The sequence below is a fragment of the Chiloscyllium punctatum genome, chromosome 38 (genome assembly GCF_047496795.1).
Source record: "Chiloscyllium punctatum isolate Juve2018m chromosome 38, sChiPun1.3, whole genome shotgun sequence".
NCBI lineage: Eukaryota > Metazoa > Chordata > Chondrichthyes > Orectolobiformes > Hemiscylliidae > Chiloscyllium > Chiloscyllium punctatum.
Window position 1 is genome coordinate 64,321,913 of NC_092776.1, and position 11,967 is coordinate 64,333,879.

Consider the following 11,967-nt stretch of genomic DNA (forward strand, 5'->3'; position numbering starts at 1 on the left):
CTTACCATGTCAGTCACAAAAAGAGATTTGTGTAAAGCATTGGTATTTGATACCCCTTCTTTAATGAGCTTCTTAATTTCTATCCCAAGCATGCAACATTAACATCAATTAACATTGCATGTAACAACCTTAGGTTCCAAATACTTGCACTCTTACTGCTTAAAACTGACATCTGGATGCTCTCTCATCTCCCTTTCTTCATCCCCTTCTAAGCAACCTATGGCATTCAGTGTAACCTGATAAAAGCAAACAAACAGCCGTGCCCCTTCTTTCATTGGTCCACGTAACAGACTTCCTGTCTTGCTAATACCACTCGAGACTGAAGTGTCATCTTTCCATAATCTCTCCATTAACTTTTTAAAATTATTTATAGGATGTTGGGGCTGGCTGGCTTGGCCAGCATTTTTATTCCCATCCATAGTTTCCATTGAAAAGATAGTGGCAAGATGCTACTTATAGATGCTATAAGTAGACCCATAATGCTGTTGAAGGGAATTCCAGGATTTGACCCAGTGATAGAGAAACAAAAGTGATGGTAATATATTTTCAAGTCATACAGACAGAAGAGATCCTTCAGTTTATCGAGTCTGTGGTAACATATCTATACTAATACCACTTCCTAGTAGAGCACAGAGCATAGAATTATATAGTATACGAATTGAAGTACTCAATGCATAAGTGCAAGATGATGTATTTTGGAAGATCTAATAAGGGAGGACATAAACAAAGAACAGTAGGTTCCTGGGGAGTACTGATGAACAAAAGGACTCTGATGCATTAAGTCCAAAACTTCCTGAAGATAGACAAGGTGGTGAAGAATGCATGCAGAATGTTTGCCTTCATTAGCTGGGGTGCAGAATACAGGAGCAAGGAAGTTTTGTTATAACTTTATAAAATATTAGTGGGGCCACAGATGTGGGAGATAGTGAGAACTGCAGATGCTGGAGAGCCAGAATGGATAAAGAATTGAGCTGGATAAAATACAGCAGATCAAGCAGCATCTGAGGAGAAGTGGAGTTGACATTTCAGGTTGGGAGTTCTGACCGTAAACATCGACTTCCCTTCTCCTCAGATGCTGCTTAACATGTGGTGCTTTGTCCAGCTCAACCTTTTGTCCACTGGGGCCACAGATGGAATACTATGTGCACCACAATATCAGTGGACTCTGATTATATGGGAGAAGATGCAGAGGAGATTCACCAGGATGTTCTACAGGATAGAATGACATTTACCTGCACTTGATGCATAGCCAACTGGCGTTTTAAGTGTTTATCCAGATGCTTTTATGATGTTGCCTCTGCCATTCTCTCAGGTAGCATATAACATTTATCTACCATCCTCTTGATGAAAAAGATTTTTCTCTGATCTCCTCTGACCTGTTTACTCATCTTAAACTTATGCCTTCTGGTGTTAGAAATGACTGCGTAGATCATAATTTTGTGTACTTCAACAAGATTACCCCTCAGTGTCCTCTGCTCCAGAGAAAACAAACTCAGCCTATCTAGTCTCTCCTCATAACTTGGAGTTTTCATTCCAGGTAACATCCCAGTCCATCTCCTTTGCATCCTCTCCAGTTCAATCAAGTCCTTTCAATAGTATGGCAAACAGAACTGCACACAATATTCCATCTGGAGCCTAACCAATGTTTTTTTTAAGTTGTAACAAGGCTTCCTTTCTCCTATATTCCGCTAGTGAAGGCAAATATCCTATATGTCTTCTTACCCACCTGTTTACTTGTGCTGACCCCTTCAGTGATCTCTGAACTTGTAGACAACGGTCACTTTTTCCTCAGTACTCCCCAGGGTCCGACCATTGCATATATCCTTCCCTTATTGGCCCTCCCAAAATGCATCACCTCAGACTTATCATGATTAAATTCCATTTGCCATTGCTCTGCCTGATCAATATCAAACAGTAGCCTGAGACCATATACCTCACTATCGACACCACCAATTTTCACGTCATCTCCAAACTTACCAATTAAACATTCTACAATCACATCCAAGTTGTCAATGTACAAAACAAGCAGCAAGGTTCCCAGTCAAAACATGTAATGCTGGAAAAGGACAGCTGGTCAGGCAGCATCTGAGGAGCAGAAGAGTTGATGTTTCAAGCATAAGCTCTTCATCAGGAATGTCCTCATCATCTGCAAGGTTCCCAGTACACCACTGGTCAGGGGTTTCCAATTAAAAAATAACCCTTCACTATCACCCCTCGTCTCCTATCTGTAAGCCAATTTTTGATCCAGTTTGCAAACTTCTCTTAGCTCCCATGTGAGAACTAAGGCCCACAAACCTCATTCCTGATGAAGGGCTTATGCCGGAAACATTGATTTTCCTGCTTCTCGGATGCTGTTTGACCTGCTGTGTCTCTCCAGCACCACACTGTTGACTCTGATCTCCAGCATCTGCAGTCCTTACCTTTTCCTACAGGTTCTTACAGGAGAGATATCAGAGAAAGAAAGATCAGCATGGAGCCATTTCCTTGACCGGCAGCATCAAAAGCAAAACAGCTTGCTAAAACCAAACCCTGAACTGGGAGAACTGGCCACGCCCCTCTCATTGTACAAGTGTTTAAAAAAAACACAAAAGCCTTTTCAAGGAGATATTTCCAGACATATTGGAACCTCTGCCTTTACAACCCCTCTGAACAAAAAACAAGGACAACATAATCTTGTTAAAGGAGCAGCATCATCAGACCCCCTGAAAAAAAACCATCAGTATTCAAAGATGGCCTCATTTTAAAACCCCTTAATCTTACACTGTTAGTACACTACAACACACATATACATTACATTGACTATAAGCATGCACAACTACATTCTGTTTCAGTCTAATTTCTCCTGCCACCGAATGCCTCTGTTTCTCATTCAAATCTTGACATTAAGTCAGCAATCATGTTTTCTCTTCCTGCCCCATGCACAATGTTCAAATTGAACAGCTGTAACAATGAGCTCCACGTAAACAGTCTGGAATTCTCCACAAACTTCAATGGATTATGATCAGTGTATGTGATTGTTCCAGATACATTACTGGTGATATAAATGTTGAAATGTTGTAACACCAACACCAAGGTCACAGTCTCCTTCTCAACTGCAGAATATTTCTGCTGACAAATATTCAATTTCCTGGAGAAATATCCAATAGGTCTTTCTTTCTTTTTGTCACCTTTCTGTAAGAGCACAGCACCAACACCCACATCACATCGATAGAAACCTTAGTGCCACAGAGTCAAAGAGATGTACAGCAAAGAAACAACCCTTTGGTCCGTGCCAACCGGATATCCCAACCCAATCTAGTCCCACCTGCCAGCACCCAGCCCATATCCCTCCAAACCCTTCCTATTCATAAACCCATCCAGATGCCTTTTTTTATAATATATTTTTATGGAGAAAAAATAGATTTTTTAATATTACAACAAGTTCAAAACAATGCAATTCAAAACAGTACAAAAAACCCAAATAATAAAAAAAACCCAACCTCATGTACAAATGGATAAACATATATAGAGAAATATAGAATCTTAAAAAACCCAAACTAGCTATTTAAATAAATAAATAACAACAAACAAATAAATAGCAATAACTCAGCCCAGCCAAATACAATTCACAGTTCCTCCTCCCTGCATATTGGACTTGTGAAACACAATTGTTACAGCTACATAAAAGCCCTTGTTAGTGTGGCAGATAAACCTGTGTCAAGATATTCCAAAAAGGGCTACCACGTATTGTAAAAATTCTCAGTTTTGTGGTGTACCATATTTGTGAGAAAATCCAGGGGAATATGCTCCATAACAATCTTCTGCCAACCTGACAGGCCTGGGGGTTTTTCAGATATCCAACCGAGCAAGATATTCTTTCTTGCACAGAATGTGAGAATATTGAAGTTTTTTCTTATGCACGTCTGCAGGAAGTACAGTGGGTAGGTCCAAAAGGAACGAGAGAGGGCCCTTCTCCATCCTTACACCCAAAATCCTCTCCATTGCGCCCACCACAGCACTCCAATATGTTTGAAGCCTATCGCAAGACCAAAGACAATGGGTAAAAGTGCCCGTGCAGACCTTGCACTTGGGACATGTTGAAGATACCCTTGGTCTGAATTTTGTCAAACGGTCTGGAGACAAGTGGACCCTGTGGAGAATCTTCAACTGTAAAGCATGGGTCCTATTGCAAATTAATATCTTCCTTGCATTCTTCCAAATATCCTCCCATGCCTGTGAAGAAACTTCAACACCCAACTCTCTTTCCCATATCTTGCAAAGTCTATCAGACTCATCTGAGGTGGCACACCACAATTGAGGATATAAAGTACTGACAGAGTGTGTAGTCTTAGCCCTTAGCACCGCACCCTCCCCCCCCCTCCCAACCACCACCCCATCAGATTTGCAGGGATCAGTCAAACGTATGTTTTTTTTAAATAAAATCCCTAACTTGAAAAAAATGAAAGAGGTCTCTAATACTAACTGATCGAAGGACATCATTACGTCTCCCTCAAATAAATCGCCCGTGCAAGACACACCCCTAGCTGCCCAACGTTTAAATCCTGAATCTATCATACCCAGTTGAAAACCCGGTATACCCACTAAAGATTTGAACAAAAATGTTTTGCCAATATTGCCCTCCCTCTGCCGAATTTCCCTCCATGCTTTAACAGTATTGATGATTATTGGGTTATGGCAATATTCCCTAACTGTCCTCATCTTGTCCAAGAACAGCAAACTGGTAATGGGGCACCTTGCTTCGATATCTAGCCATATTGAAAGAGGATCTCCACAAACCCAATCACTCACGTAGGTCAAAAGCGAGCTTAATTGGTCATTTTTAATGTCTGGAATGTCCACTCCCCCCAATCTGTGAGGCAACTGCAGGTTGGTTAATTTAATGAGAGGCCGCTTACGATGCCAAATAAAGGAGCTGAACCAGCCGTTCAGTCTCCTGAGTGTTTGTTTATTGAAAATCGGGGGAGCATCCGTATAGGGTATAGCAAACAAGGGAGAATATTCATCTTAATTAGCGTTAACTGACCCAACCACGAGACTGGAAGTGCCTCCCATCTTTGAAGATCTTGTTTAAGTTTTCCAAATAACTGTGTAAAATTGGCTTTAAACAGCCAATCCAGAACTGGAGTAATGAATATGCCCAAATACACAATGCCCCACTGTGACCACCTTGATGGGAATCTATAGTCGCCCTCCTTTGTAAGACCACCCATAGGCATAGCCTCTGATTTAGCAAAATTAATCTTATACCCCCAAAAAAGTGCCAGGCGAGGCACTGAAACTGCTGGATTTGTCAAAAAAGTTAGGACATTGTCTGCCTACAATGAGATCATATGTAATTCTGATCCCACTTCTGGAGCTGATATATTGGGATCCCCACAAATGGACTTCGCCAATGGTTCAATCACCAACATAAAAAGCAATGGCTAAAGGGGACAGCCCTGCCGGCTGCCCCTAAATATATTAAAATTGCTTGATCATACCCCATCGGTAATAACTGTCGTGACAGGTACACCATACAGAACCTTTATTCATCTTATGAAAACCGCAAACCAAACTGCTCTAGAGTATAGAAAAGGTATGGCCACTCAACTTGGTCAAATGCCTTCTCTGCATCTAAAGGAATCACCAATCCTGTATTGACTGCTGTTGGCATGCTTGAATTACATTAAGCAGCCTCCTAACATTATTGGAGGATCTGCAACCCTTTATAAAGCCCATCTGATCCTCTTTAATAATAGAAGATAACACAGTCTCCATCCTTAGTGCGAGAGTCTTTGAGAGGATTTTAAAGTCCACATTTAAGAGCAAGATGGGCCTGTGCGAAGCACAGTCTTCTGGGTCCTTCCCTTTTTTAAGGATAAGTGAAATATTGGCCTCTCTCAGAGATGGTGGGAGGCAATCATGACTTTATGAATTGTTAAATATATTCAGCATCAGGCCTGACAGTATAAATATAAAGATGTCACCAGATCCAGGGTTACCGCAGGGGTCAGTAAAAAAAATCCTCATGTGACATCTGTGCGGATTAGAGAAAAACATAAAATCCGTACCTGAAGGGTAGAGACGGCTCCAGACATCCAGCAATGCTAATTCTCCACTAACTGTTTAGTTTGTACAAAGTGTATCAAGGAAACTTTGGGCAACCTATCTACTGTGGGGTCCATGAGACAGTTAAAATCTCCCCCTATAATGATGTGCCAGGACTCAAGACTTATCAGTTTAGAAAAAGCATCTACCGAAAACTTAAGGGGGTATCTGGGGGCCAATAAACATTTAAAACACCATATTCTTCCCCATTTATCAAGGCTTTAAGCATTATAAACATCCCGTGTGCGTTTTTAACACATTCCAACAATTTAAATAGGAGATAGGAGATAAATAGGAGATTATTTCTAACCAATATGGCCACTCCCCTACTTCTGGTATTAAATGATGAAAAATAAACTGCTGGATATCTCAGGGAGTACTGAATCCAAGCTTCCTCGGTCTTCTCTTGACGCCGTTGTACGACTTTTGTTTATGGATCACCGCAGCTGAGAAGTCCTAAAAAAACACGATCTTAGAGCCCTCGTAAATTAGGGCCTTCGGATCCTTCCCCTGGAATCTGGAAGCCTCCGTGACTCTCTCCTTATCCCGGTCATGATGGAACCACACCAGGAGAGGACGAGGATGTTGGCCAAGACCCGATCTCCAATTAGCTGACATGTATGACATGTCTGGCAAAATTCAAATACATCCTTGTTCAGTCTAGGCCAGTAAAACTATTTTGTATTTTAGCTAGAGTTTTTCTTACTCCTTAAATTACCCTCTACTGGTAGTTCAAGTGCTACCCTCGACACCTCCTTTCTATAACCCACTGGCAATATGACTTGAACTTCTGCCCATTTCTCATCTGCCTGAATGTGTGAAGGTCTCCAATTCCTTGTTAAGACATAATTTGTAAGACTGTAGCACACTGGATACATTCAGATTCTTCTTCCATGTATGCTTTTTGATACAATTGGTTTAGTTTCTTATTTTTCTGCTGTAACTCAGTTAATTTCTCTGAACTAAAGATGTCTATTTTGTCATCCATTTGGTCCTGTTTTGTCTCAACCATCTGATCAAACAAGTCTCTGCTAATTCCACTTCAACTTTCTGATATGCACTCTTTGATCTCTCCTGTTTCATCTGGTGACTTTGTGACCTTGTTACCACACAGTCAGGAAATATCCTAGGATATGCTTCCAGTGATAGTTCAGCTGCCTTTGTTCCCATTGGTCTTTCAAACGCAGTAGGCAGCACTCCTACCTGTGGACCAGCTATACCGTTAGCAAGGACAAATTGTATTCCTGGAGCGGAGAGTTTGTCCAGTACTCCTGCCATGATTACTCCGCTTTTCATTGGACACTTTAACCTTACTCTACACAATTGAGTGCTTCTTGTCTCACCATGAATTCCTATTACTAATATTTTTTCTGATAATACTCCTTAGAGGTACATATCTCCTCATTTTTCAACATCAAAGATCAAGAGGATCTTATGTCTCTTAATATTGTAATCTCTTTACCTGGCCTATGTGAGTAAATTTTACCTTCCCAAGTATATAGTTTAAGAAGATCTTGCACTCCCTCCTTCACCAACCTCCAACAAGGTTGTACATTCCAGTGCAGATTTTTAGCCTCCACTGTGCTTTCTGTTACCATTCCAACAAAATTCACTGGCTTCTCCTGTTTTCCTCTCCCTGGCTTCCCTGTGCTTTATCAACCAACCAATAAATACTATCATTTCAGCTGGCCTACTTTATTGCAATGAAGAACTGAAGCTTTTTAACTTCTCTTTCCCCTTCAAGGGTTTCCTTTTTACCCTGTGCTCAGTTATCCTTACGGTCTTCACCAAGATCTACCTTTACCTTTCCATATGAGGATTTCTCTCTTCCCCAATTTTGATCCCTCAGGGATTGAAATTGATGTTAGAAGCCAAACTTTGATTTATGGACCAATTCATAATCATCAGCCATTTAGGTTGCTAATCTTGGATTAGTGGTGCTGGAAGAGCACAGCAGTTCAGGCAGCATCCAAGGAGCAGCGAAATTGATGTTTCGGGCAAAAGCCCTTCATCAGGAATAAAGGCAGAGATCCTGAAGCGTGAAGAGATAAGCTAGAGGAGGGTGGGGGTGGGGAGAAAGTAGCATGGAGTACAATAGGTGAGTGGGGGAGGGGATGAAGGTGATAGGTCAGGGAGGAGAGGGTGGAGTGGATAGGTGGAAAAGGAGATAAGCAGGTAGGCCAAGTCCGGACAAGTCATGGGAACAGTGCTGAGCTGGAAGTTTGGAACTAGGGTGAGGTGGGGGAAGGGGAAATGAGGAAACTGTCGAAGTCCACATTGATGCCCGGGGGTTGAAGTGTTCTGAGGCAGAAGATGAGGCGTTCTTCCTCCAGGCGTCTGGTGGTAAGGGAGCGGCAGTGAAGGAGGCCCAGGTCCTCCATGTCCTCAGCAGAGTGGGAGGGGGAGTTGAAATGTTGGGCCACGAGGCAGTGTGGTTGATTGGTGCGGGTGTCCCAGAGATGTTCCCTAAAGCGCTCTGCTGGGAGGCGCCCAGTCTCCCCAATGTAGAGGAGACCGCATCGGGAGCAACGGATACAATAAATGATATTAGTGGATGTGCAGGTAAAACTTTGATGGATTTGGAAGGCTCCTTTAGGGCCTTGGATGGAGGTGAGGGAGGAGGTGTGGGCGCAGGTTTTACAGTTCCTGCGGTGGCAGGGGAAGGTGCCAGGATGGGAGGGTGGGTTGTAGGGGGGCGTGGACCTGACCAGGTAGTCAAAGAGGGAACGGTCTTTGTGGAAGGCGGAAAGGGGTGGGGAGGGAAATATATCCCTGGTGGTGGGGTCTTTTTGGAGGTGTCGGAAATGTCGGCGGATGATTTGGTTTATGCGAAGGTTGGTAGGGTGGAAGGTGAGCACCATGTGCGTTCTGTCCTTGTTACGGTTGGAGGAGTGGGGTCTGAGGGCGGAAGTGCGGGATGTGGACGACATGCATTGGAGGGCATCTTTAACCACGTGGGAAGGGAAATTGTGGTCTCTAAAGAAGGAGGCCATCTGATGTGTTCTGTGGTGGAACTGGTCCTCCTGGGAGAAGATACGGCGGAGGCAGAAGAATTGGGAATACGGGATGGCATTTTTGCAGGAGGTAGGGTGGGAAGAGGTGTAATCCAGGTAGCTGTGGGAGTCGGTGGGTTTGTAAAAAGTGTCAGTGTCATGTCGGTCGTCATTAATGGAGATGGAGAGGTCCAGGAAGGGGAGAGAGGTGTCAGAGATGATCCAGGTATATTTAAGGTCAGGGTGGAATGTGTTGGTGAAGTTGATGACTTCCTCAACCTCCTCGCGGGAGCACAAGGTGGCGCCAATGTAGCGGAGGAAGAGGTGGGGAGTGGTGCCGGCGTAATTACGGAAGATCAACTGTTCTACGTAGCCAACAAAGAGACAGGCATCGTTGGGGCCCATACATGTGCCCATGGCTACCCCTTTGGTCAGGAGGAAGTGGGAGGATTCAAAGGAGAAATTGTTAAGGGTAAGGACTAGTTCGCCAAATGAATGAGAGTGTCAGTGGAAGGGTACTGTTAGGGACGTCTGGAGAGGAAAAAAAATGGAGGGCTTGGAGGCCCTGGTCATGGTGGATGGAGGTGTAAAGGGATTGGATATCCATGATGAAGATGAGGCGTTGGGGGCTGGGAAAACGGAAGTCTTGGAGGAGTTGGAGGGCATGGGTGGTGTCTTGAACATATGTGGGGGGTTCCTGGACTAGGGGGGATAAGACAGTGTCGAGGTAGGTAGAGTTTAGTGGGGCAGGAGCATGCTGAGACAATGGGTCAGCCAGGGTGGTCAGGCTTGTGGATCTTGGGAAGGAGGTAGAACCGGGCAGTGTGGGGTTCCCGGACTATGAGGTTGGAAGCTGTGGGTGGGAGATCTCCTGAGGTGATGAGGTTCTGTATGGTCTGGGAGATGATGGTTTGGTGATGGGGGGTGGGGTCATGGTCGAGGGGGCAGTAGGAAGAGGTGTCCTCAAGTTGGTGTTTGGCTTCAGCGGTATAGAGGTCAGTGCGCCAGACTACCACTGCCCCCCCTTTATCCGCTGGCTTGATGGTGAGGTTGGGATTGGAGCAGAGGGATTGGAGGGCTGCGCGTTGTGAGGGTGAGAGGTTGGAGAGGGGGAGGGGGGTAGACAGGTTGAGGCAGTTAATGTCCCAGCAGTTGGAACTCTCTGCTCTTGCACATGAGTTCTCACTACCTCAGGAAGTGAATCTATGAAATCCTCCATAACAATCATCTCTCTAAGAGCATCATAGGTCTGCCCTATTTTTAATGCCCTCATCCATTTATCAAAATTACTTTGCTTGATCCATTCAAACTCAATGTAGGTTTGACAAGAGTCCCTCCTTAGATTCCTGAAACATTGTCTGTAGGCTTCTGGCACAAGCTCATATGGCTTTCTTCACCTCCTCGTATGCCTCAGTACCTCATCTGATAGTGATGTGAATACCACAATAGTTCTACCTACAAGTTTTGGTTGGATCAACAAAACCCACATGGTCACTGCATTTGTTCAGCCACATTTTCAAATGAGATTAAAAAGGCTTCTACATCCTTCTCAACATGTTTAGGCAATGCTTGAACATATTTAAACAGATCTCCAGGCCTTTGGCTACCATGGGTTGGCTCATCTTCAACCTCTTCCTCACTAAGCCTTTATCTCCATCTGTTTAAGCTGACTTTCCTCTCTAAGTGCCAATTTCTGAAGTTCAAACTTCCTTTCTTTCTTCCTTTCCTCTCTCTTCTTTTCTCCCTCCTACCTCTCTTTCTCTCTTTGCTCTGCTCAAGTTATTCTGTCATTTTCTTTCTGTTCTGCTAGGACCTCTCATACTTCTTCTCTTTCTTCTGCTTTTAATCATAATTCAAACAGTTTCATTTCTTTTTCTCTTTCTTTTTCTTTTGTCTCTAATTCAAGCTGTTATATTCTCAATTGAATTTTAGCCATCTTCAAAAATTCTGATGGCATTTTGAGCAAATTTAAATGCTGAGCTATTGCTGTAATTGTCTTTCCTCGCGGAATGAGGCAGTTCCAACTCCAGATTGTTTGCTAATTAGAGCAGTTTGGCCTTAATCACCTGTTCTGAGGCTCCCAAATCGCTTTTTCCACGCTTCGAAAACTCTTAGTGACTTAAAGTGCCATAACTAAGCCAAGTTTAATAACTAAGCCTGGTTTAATCCAACCAAATTCAACACCCAGAACAACAGACCCTCACACCTACCACTCGCTGCCTTTGAGTCCAGCAACCCTAATCCCAATTTAGAACCATAGAACAAATCCGGCAAAGAGTCCCTAATCTGTTATGGATCAGGCCAGACCTTCTCAAAATATTTCAAGAAGGCAGCCCAGGCCCGAAAGCAAGTGTAAAATGGATAGTTCAGGAGAGATGTAGCCAGACTATCCACTCAGTTTTAAGCAAAACCAAATTTATTTACAGACTACTGATGAATCATGATCAAAAATGAACCAAATTTAGAATAACTTAACCTATTTGAAAACCCATTTGACATTATCACAATTTAATGGCGTTGTTCCAAATACTTTCAACATCCCCATAAACACCCTCTTGGCAAAAAAAGACAAAATCAAGCACAGCTTCTTACAAGAGAGATGTTAGAGAGAAAAAGGATCAACAGAGAGCTATTTCCTTGACCAGCAGCCTCAAAAACAAAACAGCTTGCTAAAACCTAAACAGCTTGCAAAGCCTAAACTAGGAGAACTGGCCATTCCCCTTTCATTATACAAGTGTTTAAAAAAAACACAAAAGCTTTTTCAAGGAGATATTTCCAGACGTATCAGAACTTCTGCCTTCACAACACCTCTGAAGAAAAAAACAAGGATGCAGTTGTTAAAGGAGCTGCATCATCACTCAATTTAGCTTTCTAGTTCACCCATGTG